We start from the raw sequence: 12,698 nt of genomic DNA, 5'->3' as shown, positions 1-12,698 counted from the left end.
TGCATACTCCAGAAATGGGACATATCCTTCTGCTTCCCCACCTCTATTACAACTAACTTGGAATAAAGATTGAAAATCTGTTCATAATAACAGAGCTTAGAAACTTTTCAACCCATTATGCATAAATTCCATTTTACACAATGTTTCAGCTTTCAAAATTTTTAGCCAATCTGCAGCAAAAATAGTTTTTTTTAAACTCCTATATATAAAGTTGTCTGAGCTACAGTAGAGTTTATATATGTTTGATACCTAATGATACAAAGATAGTTGTAAAGTTGTAAAGATACAAAGTTGTAAAGATACAACTAAAACATGCAGTTAAATCATAATAGGGCAGGGAGAACAAAGGCAGTAAGTACAGCATGCAGGTAATAGAAAAAGGTAAGTGGAAAGAAGCCAGTCAGTTTAGTGAGCAAAAGAATATTTTTGGGTTTTTGTTTTATTTATTTTTTTAATTGCTTTCAAACACTTGGATTTACCCAGTTAAAAAATAAGTGACCTCCATAACCTCGAGGCTACTAGATTTACTATCCCATCTCCCTCTTTCTGTTACACTCTCTTGCTGCATCATAAATTGTACAATTCTCATAGAAACAGGTTTGATGCTATGGATTACGTAAGGATAATGAAGGGCCACAGTAATGGTGCTAGAGTGATTCTAAACTTGTCCAATGGAAGTCATACATCTGTCTGTGTAGAACTCTCAGACCATAGAATCATAGAATATCCCAAGTTGGAAGGGACCCATAAGGATCATCAAGTCCAATTCATGGCACCACACAGGTCTGCCCATAAGTTTATACCATGTGACTAAGTGCACAGTCCAATTGCTTCTTAAACCCAGACAGGCTTGGTGCAATGACTACGTCCCTGGGGAGCCTGTTCCAGTGCGCAACCACCTACTTGGTGAAGAACCTCTTCCTGATGTCCAGCCTAAACATCCCCTGCCTCAGCTTAACACCGTTCCCGCAGGTCCTATTGATATTGTATAGACTCACTTTAGGATAGAATAAATCTTGTGGTTAAAAATTAATGAGAACAAAATAGATGACATCTTGTTATCTGTCGACCTTTTGTTATGTTGAAGCATCTTGTTAATTGAAACATCCCATTATCTGTCAACCCTCAGTCAGGCTGAGACTTGAGATAACTTGAGTCAACCTTCTGTTATGTCTTGTTAACTGAGACATCCCATTATCTGCCGATCCTCATTTAGGCCGAAATCCAACTCAGCTTGGAAAAAAACTGATTCATCCTATCTGGCATTTTTTAAGCAAAAGGTGAAAAGTGCATCACGAGGAAGACCTACGGTCTTCTTCCCAGAGACCACTGCCCACGTCCCAAAGACCCCGGCCCACAATTCTTGGAAGGCTTTGCGCAAGCGCAAGGACTGATAAGCTAATTAGCATACGAAGTGAGAGTAGGCGGGTTTAGGTAATTAATATGTATAGGCGTTTAAATAGAATATTCATCGTTTTGATATATAAATATGAGATGGTTTGTTACTTCGGACATGCACGATAGGTGGAAAGATCCCCCGTGCATCCAGCGCTGCAATAAAGAATATACCACTTAAGGAAATTTTGGCTTCAATCTTTGAATCACTGTCACTAGTGTTTACAGAGAATAGGTCACCTGCCTCTCCACTCCTCCTCACAAGGAAGTTGTAGACCATGATGAGGTCCCCCCTCAGCCTCCCCTTCTCCAGGCTGAAAAGGCCCAGTGACCTCAGCCGCTCCTCTTATGTCTTCCCCTCTAGGCCTTTCACCATCTTCGTAGCCCTCCTCTGGACACTCTCCAACAGTTTCATGTCCTTGTACTGTGGTGCCCAGAACTGCACACAGTACTCGAGGTGAAGCCGCACCAGCGCAGAGCAGAGCGGGACAATCACCTCCCTTGACTGACTAGCGATGCCGTGCTTGATGCACCCCAGGATACAGTTGGCCCTCCTGGCTGCCAGGGCACACTGCTGGCTCATATTCAACTTGCCGTCAACCACAACCCCCAGATCCCTTCTCTGCGGGGCTGCTCTCCAGCGTCTCATCACCCAGTCTGTACATATAGCCAGGGTTGCCCCTTACCAGGCGCAGGACCTGGCATTTGCCTTTGTTAAACTTCATGTGGTTGGTGATCGCCCAGCTCTCCAGTCTGTCCAGATCTCTCTGCAAGGCCTTTCCATCCTCATCAGAGTCCACAACTCCTCCAAGTTTGGTGTCGTCAGCAAATTTGCTCAAAACACCTTCTAGTCCTACATCCAAATCATTTGTAAGGACATTTATAAGGGCCCTAAAATGGAGCCTTGAGGGACCCCACTAGTGACCATCCGCCAGCCGGATATGGCCCACTACACTTTTTTTTTTTTTTGACCAAAAAGTGTATTACTAGAAACTGAAGTTACATGTAAAAGTTCACCTCAAAACTCGTACTATGTGCTAGGCAAAGCCTCCACAATAGGTTGGTCACTTCCTTCCCAGTGACCTCCTTCTTGGTTTGCTCCCTTTCATAGAGCATGCTGGTCATATATAGATCCTTGGAGTCCACTGGAAAGACGTAAGAAAAAATCAGACATCTGGTTTCTGGCCATTTGCTTTGGTTAACACCAAATTTTAGGGAAATGTTACTCTCAGCATTTCTTTCTACATATAAGAATCTCTCTAGTTTCCGTAAAGTCAAGGGATGAATATGTGTGCCTGTACTCTGGTTGAATATCATAGAATGAAGGCCTAAACACAAATGTGGTGTGAAAGAAATTCAGAGAAACAAAACAAAGCAGATACATCTGAAAAAAAAAAAAAAATCCTGTTTGCTATAAATATGCCTTTTACAATTACCCTGATTCTTTACAATCATTGTCCTTTCTAGTTTTATATAATCATTTACTCTGTCCCATACCCCAACCTCCCAAAATTCAATAGATCTGTGTGCCAAGAATAATACATGGCTGGACTCTAAGGTTCTTCCCCAGGAGGAAGATCACGTCATCTTACATCAGTACAAATACAAATAAAAAGTATTCTAGAAATTCATATATATATATTTTTAAAGCAGGAAAAAAAAAAAAAAAAAAAAAAAAAAGGTTCCTCACATTTAGAGCTCAATCTACCACTTTTAGATAACCACTCAAAGTACAGTTACAGCAGTCTCTCCAGCTTTCAAAAAAATGGCAGCTGTCAGTAGCCCAGACTGTACAAACATCACCTTTCACATAGTTTAATACTAGAACAGAAATATCTGGAGTTCTCACAGGCAAGATGCAGTCCCAAGATTCTTCTAGGAAACCATTTGGTTTTGCAAGAAATAATTTTATTCTTGATAAAGCAGAAACATCCTATTACCTTTTTTGTACAGTGTCTCTGCTTCCACTTGAAAGAGTTTCAACAAAGACCGAGTCTCTGTCTTTACCCTACCACCTTTCTGAGAAAATGGTGCAACGAGGTTGGATTCAGTACACTTGGCTTCTGCCAGGACTCCATCCTTAATGCTCTGAACACATTCCAGTTTAGAAGACAGGATCTGCTGCTCCGACTGAGAAGAAAAGATACTTCAGGGAAAGTCTTGATGACCTATGTCAGGCTGCCCAATTTTTTCACTCCTGACTTCATGGAGGTTTCCAGTTCTGTGATGTAGTTAAGTCTTCTGTCTAGACCTCTGACTGCCCCCAGCTTGTGTAGGTTAATGTGCTCTTTTTTTCAGTCTACACTTTTCCTTCACTGAAATGCAACTGCTATTAACTTTCAGTGTCAAATGGTCTCAATTCATTTCAGTTTGCAAAGCATTAGTGTTAAGCAGATCTTTCTGGTCAAGTAAGTCAAGAAAAAGGCTGGTAAATGATGACTAGCTAGTACAATACAAGGAACAGTTATTTTTCACCTAATTAAAGTGATACAAAATACAAACATTAACAGTATTTGCTATGAGCAGTGAAAAGTTGTAAATTTTGCTTTTAAAAAAAGCTTTCTTTTCCTTCTTTCTATTCCCCTCTTTCATGCTCTTCTGTCAGTTTCCACTATAATGTTTTAATGACAGAGGTTAATACAAGCACCATAGTAACCTCTTGCATTTATTCTATAATACTCAACAACTACAGTACAAATCTGCATTAAAACCAGATTATGTTAATAGCCATTAAAAGGACAACAACAACAGTAATTGTTTCTTTGCTAAGGATTCAAATTTGGGTAGACACGCACAAACGTAATTGAGCATAAACAACTACTCAAAATGTTTTCATTTACATTACTAAAAATGTTCCTTCCCACAGAAGTACCTGACACGAATTGTAAACCTGGTCCTTAGACTTTCCAAAGAAATTAAAAGGACCTGTGGAAGAACCAATGCCATTTCCCAGCACTTACCGACATACGAGGAAGAGCAACAGACTGCACAGAAGTAAAACCAGAATATCGATGAGAGCAGAGGTTTAAGTCCCTTGTTTTGACAAGAACAGAACCCTTTCGCTGATACCTGGTTGGGCATATTCCCAGCACATCCATCTGGTAACAAATGTAAAGTGTGAAATCACACATGCATGCTACAATACTAGGAAGTATTATGGCCTATTACAATGATTTAAAGTCATTGCTTTGTTGTAATGAAAGAGTAGAGACATAAATTCTACCTTGCAGGACACTTGGTTTGATACAAAAGCCACAGAAAGCCCAATCATTTTAAAGATCATAGACAAGTTTTATTAAAGCCAGGGTTTGCGGGTGTGTTTAACTTCAGTGCATTATTTTTAATCAGATCATTTACAGACATATGCTTTTTCATTTCAGATTTTCTGTGTTTGCAGAGAAGCATTAACTAAGAAGAATATTTTTACTCTACTCAAAGAAATCGAATTGAATATGACCCACACCTTATAAAGGAACATTTATTTAAACAATGCTATGTAGCAATAGCATGAGAACAAGTGCAAACTGTGCTCAGGTAACAATGTGTTGGCTTCCTAACCCCAACAAGAATGCAAATTACAGATAATTTCATAACACTAACTACTAAAACAAATCAGAGAAGCACCATAGGCTGCTAGCCTGTCATCAAGCCGTAACAATTTGTAGTCTTTAACAAGGAGATAGACATAGTAGGCACAAAGGCTAACAGTCAACCTAGAGCATGACTCTACCAGGTCTCACGTCTTCAATGACTGCATGAGCAGTGGATGCTTGTGACGTCTGCAGGACACTGAGAATGCCCCACTTTATGTTTAGTGCCCAAGTCTGTTCACTTCTTACAGGACAGAGCTTCAGAACTTTCCCATCATGGAAAGAAAAGTGAAGAGGATGCTGTTCTAGTACTTCCCTGCAATTAAACAGTGCTTCTTACTTCAAAACAGTGGTTGCCCGTCAGCTTATGACATTAGATTCAGATTTTCTGAACAGAGTTGTTCCCCCACAATGGATCCATCTTACTCTTATCTCCATTCTTTATAACAAACCTCTACTTTTCATGATTTAGCTTTGACCCTAAAAGCCCCTTTTCAAAACAATCAAAACAAACAAACAAACAAACAAACAAGATAATCATAACATCTTCAACATAACTGTAACATTTAGTAAAGCAATTTCCTGGGAAACTATTTACAAGCAATTGTACTTAATGGCAACAATTACTGTTTAATGTAAAAGAGCAATTTTATTTTATGATTCAGGGTGCCTGCAGCATTGGTGAGCATGTCTCATTTGTGATGCAGCTGTATGTACTCTTAAAAATTTGTCTTCTGCTGTGATACACACAAAACCATGAGTAAGTGCTTTCCAGTCAACCCCTTGTTTTTATCTTCCTGCTCTGCTAGGTGTACATACTTGGGCTTTATCATAGTGTTATCCCCCAGTCCTTGTTGTCTGACTCAGTAACTTTGCTATCCCAGGCTGAGAGTACAGAAGTTTCCACTTTTGGAAGTGACTGTGTTCGAACATTGATTTTCAGTCCTAACACAATGTACTCTAATAATCTATTTTCCCTCTCAATAGGGAAAGATAAGCCATCTAAAGGAAGAATTCTGCAGTATTCCAATGGTCAGCTCCCAAACAGGGAGATACACGGTTCTTCTGCACATTAACATTGGAACTAACCGTTCATTTCAAGCCAACTCATAAAGACAGTGCAAGAGGAAAACATTGTCCAGGTGTTAGTGCATTGAAAAAGTCTTTCCAGAAGAAAAGACTGTACGTGGGATAAGGGTTTCTATACTCCTAGGCAAATGAGGTTGCTTTTGTTACTATTTGTGGAAATTACACATGTGTTCAGAGGACAAGCTATACCACTGTTATTCACAATAGGCTGAGGGAAATGCTAATAAGGTTCACTGGTCTGAATAATTATTTTCAATAGCCAGACTTCACTGAATGCTTTCTTTGCTACCTCTTTTTTCACTTCTCTGCAAAGAATAAGACAACAAATATCTTTATGGAAGAATGTGTGCCTGTATAAATGATTGGAACTCCAATACCACTATTATTTTGGAACACAGAGCTCTTCTTGATGAACATAAAAAGCAATACATTTACTCCAAACTTGCTCTTTTTGACACTCTGAATTGAGTCAATTATCTCACTTGTCAGTGTTGTTTAAAGGCTGAGAATCCAAGCAGCAGGACAAAGAGAAGATTAGGAGGCTCAGACCAGACAACAGAAATTCCTTTTTTTTTTTTTTTTTTTTTTTTTTCGGTAGTACAAGAAGCTCTCTGGAAAAATACTGGACCTCCACAGTTAGAAGAGGCTTCTTTTTATATTGGATTCTTCACAAGTGTCCATACCTTTGCCTGTCAGAGAGCTACACACTGACAGTATATTAAAAGTAAGCTAGTATAAGTGGAAGAAGATGGCATTAGAAGACTCGTGACATTAGAAGAATAAATGGAATTTAAATCACCTGGAAGAAGAAGAAAAAAAAAAGTTTTACATCACAAGAAATACAGTCCCCTACAAACACAGAACTTCTAAAATGGAGTTCAAAACTCAAGAGTCTCTGCAAGTAACAACTGCAACTCAGAAAACTAATGAATGTTCCATACTTGCTGCTAGGCAGCAAGAGGCTTGACAGTTTGTACCCAGAATCACTTAAACTGTCTACTCATCAAATAATTTTACATAAAAAGGATGAAAAATAAGTTCAAAAAATCTTTTTGGACCATATAACTCTCATTTTACTGATGGTCTTCAGATTTATCTGCTGCTAAACCATACAGTATCAAAACAAAAACAAAAACAAACCAACCAAACAAACAAAACTAAGCTAAATTAGAAGTTTTTCCACCTTAGAGTGTCCATTTCCTTCAGAGACTCTTCTCTGGATGCAAGACTTTTCTTGATTTGTACATCTTGCACCTAGAAGTAAAGATTATAGAGCAATTAATATCAATGCCATTAGGAACATGTGGACTTTGTCACATAACGACATGTAAGTAGAAGACTATGAAGAAAAGCCTCAATGCTGCAAACAAGACAACTGCAATAGCCACATCTTCAGGGTAAATATCTGAGACAGTTTCCAGAAATTTCTTCTACAAATAAGTTTCACTGATTATTAAGTGTATTTTGTACAGCACAGTTATACCCTTTTATTTTCAAGCCAGAAGCAATCACCAATTCTAAGGTAAAGTAGGAACCTGGATAAATATAAATCCTTTCTACTTCTGTGGAGAAGCAAAATGACTACTTATGTTGGTTGATTCTTGCAACTAAACACAGTAAAGTGCTCCATATTCATTAGCCATTTCATAGTTTAATTTTACTGAATTCAGAGGAGAAAATGCATGTCTAAGTGATTTCCAATTTGGCTGGTAGTACTAAGGAAGAACTGTTCTCGAAAGATGTAACAAGAATGGTGTTCCGCTGTCCCCTTTTTAAATACAGCATAGATTACAACCACTAGTGATTTTTTCCCTAATATTTTCTATTTTATAAAGACAAGCATTTAACTACAGATTCTTTTGCATGTCCTATGAGGCCTCAACTAAGACAAAAAGCTAGAAGTAGCAGAGTTCAGCCACTGATATAACAAGGCAGAACTCAATGATTCAACCTGAAGACAGTAACCAAATTCTCATTTTTTTTATGCAAAAACATTACCACTGACCAGGTAATTTTATCCACATAGCCATATTAGGACAGAGATAACTACCCTATTCTTTGTTGGCTTCATCTATATTTTTGTATATTGCATACATATGTCAACTCCCACACAGAACGGATGAATAAGCTCATTTGTTAACCCAAATAAAACTAAGGCAGATGAGAGTTTATTTTCCATGCTCACCTTGTTAGGAACTGTAATTCTTCAGCTTGCCTACCACAGGGTTCACCCAAGGAAGAGGTCTGTAAACTGAAAATGGTCTGTTGGTCTGTCACTAAGACAGAGATCTTCTACTGTGATCAATGGAGTGTTACAAAACTGAATTTTACACTGTACTAGGAAAGGCACCTATCCAGCACATCATACAGGTTTCTCAAGTTCTCTTTAAAAAGTTTGCTATTTTTAAATTACAGCTACAGATATGAAAGTAATTAAAAATAAAACAAATTCTTTTCAAAGGGATTAGCTTCACATCTAGTTCTGTATTTCATATCTAGTTCTGCACTTAATGTAACAAAACAATGAAATTTATGAAAACAAAACAGGCCACTTCAGAAATAAAATGTTTTGTTTAATCTGCCTTCTAAGCTATTTAATTTGAAGCTGTGTTGCATTCAGGCAAATCTGCAACTCTAATTATGAGATCCAGGATCTAACTGACTTTTAATTATAAGAAAAAAATATATATTAAATGTAGCAGTAATCCCACAGAAAGACACAGTTCCATGTTAGCTCATCCCAATCACTCAGACTATGACAATACTCACTTTCAAAACCATCTGGCAGTTCCCCAATACTTCAATGATCACTGTGCTCTCCAAAGAGATGCCACTGCTTTTATAAATACTCTCCTGCAGGAACGTGTTGGTGACTGCTGAATACCTGTAGCTGTATCTAGCTCTTTGGGGGAAGTATGATGCACTGTGTCCTAGGAAACACAAACAAACAAAAAACCTTTTGTCTCTTGCAGGTTTTTTTCCTCCTTTTTAAAATATATTTTTTAATCTTTTCACCACTAAAATCAGGTAAGTAAGGGGCTAAATTTTCAAAATGTTCCTTTCCCACTTGGGCTTACAACTGAAAGAACCGGGTTTCTGAAAGCACCCTGCATGCAAGCAATAGCTCCTATATGGAAGGTGGAGAGAATTTCCCTCTCTCTTATGCTCACAGCCTCACAATTCCCATCAAGTCAGGAATCTAATTCCAAGAGCAGAAAGAGAATGTAATGCAGTTGTGGCATGATGCTCTCTTGACACCTTTCAGAGAGCAGCAAAGCTGGACCTTCACAAACTAAAGTTTGTTTGGTTCTGACAACCTACCCTAGAAGATCCAGGCTGAGGAAAAGAAAGCATGGGAAGAGAGGGATTGTTCATGTTTGTATATGAAGACATTGTTGTGACCTTGCAACGTCCATTAGCAGCACTGTCCTCTAGAGAACACGACGTCAGACACCCTGATGCGTGTTGCATAGTGTCTGTATTCCTCTAATCGGAGATTCTCTTCTAGGCCAGGTGATAATTTACCCTCATAGGAGGAGAGGATTGGAGTCATAATACCTTTAGTGCCAAAAGTTTTGGTGTCTGTGATGTGTGAGATTGTAACAAATACGATATCCCTAGAAGATATCATGGTATGGCCTTATCTAGGACCACTGAAGTGCAGAAGAGGAAAGATTCATCGAAAATACACATTCTTCTCTCAGGTGAAGAAGACAAGACCCCGGAAAAATGACCACTGTGACTCCCATAAAATAGAGCTTCCTTTTCTCTGCCTCACAGTGGCACTGACACACTCAAGCACTTTCAATGACAATGCCACACAGGGATGAAATAATGCTGAACAAACCAAGAGTCTCTAAGCTGCACTGTCTGGGTAGGAAGCTAAGAGGCCAGGGTGAGATCTTGTGAGCAGAACATCCACATGCTTTCCCTCCTGCTACAATAAAAACATATAATATATATATATATATATATATATATATATATATATGCACATTCAAGCACCTGCTGGCAATGTAAATCAGATGCAAAAGTTATAAACTGTACTTCAGGCCATCCAACCAAACCTTTCCATGTCAGCTCAATATCCTGTCTTCCTGTCTGTCCGTCCTTTAAAGAAGAGAAGTTTTGTTCATGGTCACTGAAGGAGAAGTCTTTCTTCATGCCCATTTCAGTATGAAGGAGAAGTCTTTCTTCATGCCCATTTCAGTATGAAAGGAGCTAACACTGGGTTCTGGAAAAAAGACATTCATACATGGCTGGGTTTTGTCCTGCACTGGCTTAGTAGTTTGTTTAGCCCTAATGTTTATGAGTTTTCTCAGTTCACAGAATGTGAACTTGAGGCTGTCTGTGCATGGTAAAGTTCAGTAGGACTTCTCAGATACTTCTATGAATGCATATCACTTGGACATAAATATCATTCTTCTAATAAATCAACGTCCCTGTTGAAGAGAAGGAAGTTTTCAAATCATTCTTTCCTCATCACATACAAGGCCTGAATACAGTCTTGTGTTACTCACCAACACAATCAGCAGAACAGGAAGCTCCAGAACTTAAATTTTCTGAGGATCCTGTAATGACAGGTAAGATTACTGAAAAGCATTGAAAATTTGTATGCAGCTCAGGACAGATCTGCTGCTCTTCAATTACCACAAACCCAACATGAAATAATAAGAAGCAACATATGAACACCCTAGGTGGGCAAGCACACATCCTTACCCTGAGAGTCATAATGTTAGAGCAACTCAGAAGGATCATATCCAACAGTTTGGTGCTGAGATCCACTTTATATTTCTTACAAAGGATTCTTACCCATTCCGTACCACCACCATCTGTGTAAAAGTGAAGTGTACATTTGATTTCAGCACCAAGAGCAAGGGGTCTCCTGTTCCAGACAGGAACCCTCCGTGGTGTTGTGAGCTGAACCCTTTGGAGCTCACTTGGGGGGGAAAGGGGAGGAGAGAGAAGAGCAGTGGTTGTTTCAGGTAGTATATACTAGTGTTCAATCTTACACTTTTTTGTATAGATATGTATCTATTCTCTTTTGCCTTCTTTTTAGTGAAAAGATCAAAGAAAAGAGAAAAACAATAACTAGCATATTCTGTCTTTTTTAAAAGTTCAATTTTCCAGAAGAAAATCTTAGAAACAACCACTGAGCAGAAAAATTTCATTTACTTTCAGAGTTAAAGTATGTGACCACATGAAACATCAGCATGGCTCTACCCTCTGTCCTTTTGTTGCTACCAGGCCTCAACCATTCATTGAGTTGTTCCAAACAGAAACCAAAGCCCAACACCCCCCACCCCTAAAAAAAAAAAAAAAAAAAAAAAAAGTTTTGCTACTAAGTATGCAAGGATTAGACTTTGCTTTCACCCTTTTCCATGTGTCTAAACCACACAAGCTCACAGATAAAGGGATGACATGCCTTAGTGTATTTATTGAGGTAGGTATGGAAATGCAACAATACCATGGATAACCAAATAAAGAACAAAAAGGAAATTATGGCTCTTTTTTCAATGGAATTATGCCTGCATTAACTAGGGGTTCTTAATCCAAGAAAGAAATATATTTCCTATACGCCAAACTTCTGCACAGCCACAGGCCTTTAACTTAGGAAAATGTCTACTTAACTAAAATCTTTATTGCACACAGACAATCAAGAATTCATAAGTACCATTTAAAACAGGAACAAGAGCAAGCTTTACTGCTGAAGAAAGATTTTTTTCAGCACCAGCCCACTAAGGAACAAACACTTAAACATCACAACTCAAGGCTAGCATCCTTCAGCACCGGAGAGCCTGCTCTCCAGCATGACTTTCCTTCAGACTTGGGCTGGGAGGGCAGTGAATCTGAGGGAGACCAGAACACACCTACATCACACAGGGAATTGCTTCGTGTTCGCATTGACATGAAGGTAGGAATTTCAAGCACTGCTAGACAACATAAAAAGCACATGACAGACTGGAGGAGAATTTCTGTTTGCACATGGAAAGTTAAGACCAGTCAAAGTTTTAGGGTATCTATTTCCTGTGCATCACTGCAACTGCCTCTAAGACATCCCTAAGTATCTTGTGGTTCAGGCAAAAAAAGAGACACTCCCTTTCCCCCCCCCCCCCCCCCCCCCTTCTTTTCTTTTAAACTGTGGAAAAAGTTTGTTTCAAGTTGTTAGCTTTTAATGAAGAAATCAGTATCGCATTCAATAAACTTGAAGTAAATATAGTAAGGCAAACTTGGAAAATTAATCTCTTATGCAGCATCAGATTTTTAAAATGTTCAGCATGCCTCCCCAGGACCAGATTTAAGAGCTCTCTCAGCTCCCACGTAGATACCTGAACGCTGTAGTCAGAAGTGTTCAATGTGCTTATCACAGACAGATGCTGTGGTTGGCTGGGCACCTCAGACAGTCCAGTCAGGCACTTGGATAATTTTGTTAAGGTGCCTAAACTTAGAGCTTCTGCTCTTTGTTTTTTTAAGTTGTAAATTTTCTTCCATAGAGAAAATCACATAGTACATACTTCATGTACTTATCGCTTTTCAGTTGACAAGAGTTACAAAGGATAACCAAGGACCACAAAATTGACATTTCATGTTTTATTCACACTTTTAAGAAAATCTTTCATCTGC

The 12,698-nt window shown here is 38.7% G+C and overlaps 1 long non-coding RNA gene across 1 annotated transcript; it reads right to left on the bottom strand.

Moving 5' to 3' along the window:
- Positions 1-4,885: 4,885 nt before the first annotated feature.
- Positions 4,886-8,296, bottom strand: LOC309883816. The gene is made up of 3 exons (XR_014318516.1): positions 8,260-8,296; positions 7,258-7,328; positions 4,886-6,873 (listed from the first exon to the last, which is right to left on the bottom strand). It is a non-coding gene; the product is annotated as an uncharacterized lncRNA (long non-coding RNA).
- Positions 8,297-12,698: the final 4,402 nt, after the last annotated feature.

Source organism: Aythya marila (genome assembly GCF_965140915.1).
Source record: "Aythya marila genome assembly, chromosome: 15".
NCBI lineage: Eukaryota > Metazoa > Chordata > Aves > Anseriformes > Anatidae > Aythya > Aythya marila.
Note: the sequence above shows the minus strand (reverse complement) of the source record. Positions and strands in the feature narration are given on the sequence as shown.